The sequence below is a fragment of the Spodoptera frugiperda genome, chromosome 22 (assembly GCF_023101765.2).
Source record: "Spodoptera frugiperda isolate SF20-4 chromosome 22, AGI-APGP_CSIRO_Sfru_2.0, whole genome shotgun sequence".
NCBI classification, from domain to species: Eukaryota; Metazoa; Arthropoda; class Insecta; order Lepidoptera; family Noctuidae; genus Spodoptera; species Spodoptera frugiperda.
This window is the reverse complement of record NC_064233.1, coordinates 2298453-2302357: the sequence shown is the minus strand read 5'-3', so window position 1 is coordinate 2302357 and position 3905 is coordinate 2298453.

The following is a 3905-nucleotide window of genomic DNA, read 5'->3' as shown; positions in this document are numbered from 1 at the left end:
GTGGGGTCATCGCGACATTCACAGACCTTCAGACCTTTCGAGAGAACGTCTTTATGCGAGGAGAATGTTACAATTACTGACATTTAGGCTTTACGCTGTAAACCTTTGGATACTAGGTCATATAGGCTTTTGATACCTATCTTGCTGGACAAGTGATCAAAAAGTTGGTGTTGAGGTAACTAGTACCTTTTTTTTTTGAGGGGGAAAATCATCCAATGACTTCTCCCGCCTTGGGCGAGGCGAGTGGGAGTGTCAGACTCTTATTGATTAAGAACCACCAAGTTCCTACTAGCTTTTCGAGCTGGAGCCCCGGTAAACTTACTAGTTAGTCCGCAGCTCCGGATCAGGGTAACTAACAGTATCTAACAGTGGTTTTGCCCGCGTTTATGGGATTCCAGACCATAATCTACCCCTGTTCCAAATTTCCTCCTGATCGCTTCAGTCGTTTTGACGTGATTGAGTGACAAACTTACCCACAAACTTTCACATTTATAATATTAGTTAGATAGATAAGGTAGACTCTATCAGATTCCATTTCATTATGGAATTAATATCAAAAACAGCCCGTGAGGGGCGTGACATTCCACTGATGGACAAAGGACCTCCTCTATTCACAAGTGGTTTGAAACAATCTTCATCACATCTTCATGATTGGCAGGTACCTATGGTTCACCATAATCATCAACCGAAAGACGTCCACTATTGAACAAAGGCTTCCCCATTTAGTAGAACGACAAGCTGCCACCTGCATCCACTGGCTTTTTTTTATCTTCGCTAGCTTTAGACTTCCCGCGACTCTGAAGATATTGTGGGTCCACCTAGTGTGAGGTCTGCCCACGTTACGTCTTCGGGTCCACGCTCGCTAGTCGCTCATTGTCCTGATCCAGCGACCATAAGTCAGGTCACAAATGAGTCAACAAGAATTTCTAAATCGAAATCTCAAAAATACATTTCCTCACTCAGAAATCGAACGTTACCTTAACTAAACCGAGTCAATCGAGACAGATATTACAAGAATTTCATAACAGCAAATTCACTAATACTTAAAAAAGTTTGAGGTCAATAATTTCAACCAGGTATTTGGGTCAAAAGGTTCCCATAGAAGATGGTACGGTCGTGGACCCTAAGTTAAGCCGTATAATTAGTCCGTATTGACCTTTTGGCAACAATTTGTAATGATAGTTCTTATGGTCGTAGAACATTTGCGCATCACGATGTATTGGGTACTTTAATGACCATTTATTATGATGTTAACAATGGGAGTCAACAATACTTTGTCCATTAACTGGTTCGGTGGTCGAATGACCGAATGATGAGATTCAATTCCCAGGTCGAGCAGAGTATTTTGGATTTTTTTTGGTGTTTTGAAAACTTAGTAATACAGAATTAAGAATTATGTTATTTTTTATGGTATAAGCCGGTAAACGCGACACCCGAAACACTAGAGGCGTTTCTTATTCTTCTATTCATCATCCAATGACGTCTCTCGCCCTGGGCGAGGCGAGAGGAAGTGTCAGACTCTTACTGACTAGAAACCACGCCGTTCCAACTGCTACTTTTTGAACCGGAGCCCCGGTAACCCTCAAGGTCTGCAGATCCTCAATATACCAAATACTAATTTTATTAGTGGTTATTATTCGTCGTCAACGTCCCGCCTTTTATCCCCGAAGGTGGGCAAAGATGCACATTACAGCACGTAATGCCGCTATACAATGTACACCCATATTTCATCAATTGTGTTTTAAGTCCCGTGTAATAGGGGTGACCCTAATGCCATATATTAGGCACAATTCCAGACTCCTGAGAAATTTTCGTAAAACCAAAAAATGTCCAGTAATACTTTGCCCAACCCGGGAATCGAACCCGAGACCCCTTGTCCAGCAGTCGCACCTGCAACCACTCGACCAACGAGTTACTCTATTATAAACTGCAAAAATTAAAAAACCAAAATGTCACCAAAAACCTCAAAAAAGTAGGTCCGCCATCAAAAAAGGTTACAATACGTACAATAAATAAATTAATTATGATTAGCAACAATTTAATACGCATTCCCATATAAGTGTGGCAACACTAGCCATAGACAATTTAATATAGTTTTTTATTGAGTTGCACACAACGGTGACCAGTTAGCGTGGGAAATGTGTTGTTTTAGTATGGATAAGGCGGGTGCGAATATTTTGGTATTAAAAATGTTTATTTTTTGGGTGATAGGTGTTTTGGTAGTGTATTGTGGGACGAGTGATTGTAAGTGTGACTGTCGATCTGGAGGTTTCCGGTCCGATGCCCGGTTAGAATAAAATATTTTTTAGTTTTTTTTCGACTTTTCGATGCAGTTTGGGTTATTTCTGAAACTTCTCAGAAGAAAAATTATAGAACCAAGAATTATGCTTCGATCTACGGTAATCGTATCAGCATGAGTCCAGGGTGTACTCCAAACTCATCCGTAGTTTCACCACATTCCTATAATTGATGTAAATCAACATTATAACATACAACCTTTTTAATGGTAGCCGGTAAACAAGCATAAAAATCATCTGATGGTGATTAATCGCCACCGCCTCTGGACACTCAAAACACCAGAGGTGTTACAAGTGCCTTTGAGGAATCGGGGATTGGGAAGGGGGTATCCATAGGCGGCGCTGATCGCTTACCATCAGGTGACCCAGATACTCGAATGAAAAGAAAGATAAAAATTTGTAACACTTCAACACATATTGAGGAAGTAACATACTACTTTAGAAGTATTACTTCCGAATACAGACAAACATACTATCTGACATAATATTTAACTAATAATATAACAAATAAACGTTAAATTCTACGATCGGTCAGTCAAACACTTTCTCACAGCGAACGTGAGTTAGCAGGAATACGTAATAATGTATAATAGTAGTTAAAATTTAGGAGGTTAATGTTCGAATACTCAAACGCCACTCAATTTTAAATCGCTCTGTCTCCATAAACTCTTTGTAAAATGACAGAGATAGCACGGTATTAAAATTGAGAAGCATGTCAGTATTTAAGGGTAAGTAATTTAGCTCAAGTCGGAATAATAAACATCTTTTGGTATCGTTTTTGATGAACAATTAATGGAATTTATAATGCTCATTGATTTTAAAATAGTAAAAAATAAAAGAATGTTTAAAAATATAAAAGTAGGAGCCAGCCAGTAGCGGGAGCATTGTCCAAGCTACCGGTGGTTAAGGCTCCAAAGTCCAGAGAGAGGAACCTCCTCACAGTGCTGGCCATTTCCACGAGAGAACTGCCTTGCGCATCAGCCCCTTGATCCATCTGCTTAACGTCAGCGTCCTAAGATGGGTGTCGAGGCTTTAAGGGATCAGGTCCTTGGCCGCCACGACTATCACACAATATGGGTATAATTCTAAACACTAAATTAATTATTACCTATATTTTATTTTTGGACTAGAAAATCTGAACAGCAAAGCTATTCTGTAACTATGAATTGGATTCATAGTTACAGAATTCCTATCTCAATACCTTTCGAAGAGAACCCGATCGCATTCTCGCCTCTCATTGGTCGAGATTATTCTCACAACCAATGCAGTCTGCAATCGAGTTCACATCGATATTTCGGATTGAAAGTTACAAAATAATTTAGCAGTACACACTATACCTCATTTGGAAACCGAACTCGAAGCCCCTTGCTTGACAGTTGCACTCGAAACACTTTAAAGTTAAAAATTTTTAATACACCATAGACAATTTTCAAACAAAAAATGCAACGTCACGCCTTTTATCCCCAAAGGGATAGACAGAGGTGCATATTACGACACCTAATGCAGATTTTGTTTCAAATTTGAAACCAAAACCTTATTGTCGTGTGTCGTATCCACACAAATCGTACGCTGCGTATAAAACGGAGTTGCGCGTGAGTTCACATTTCA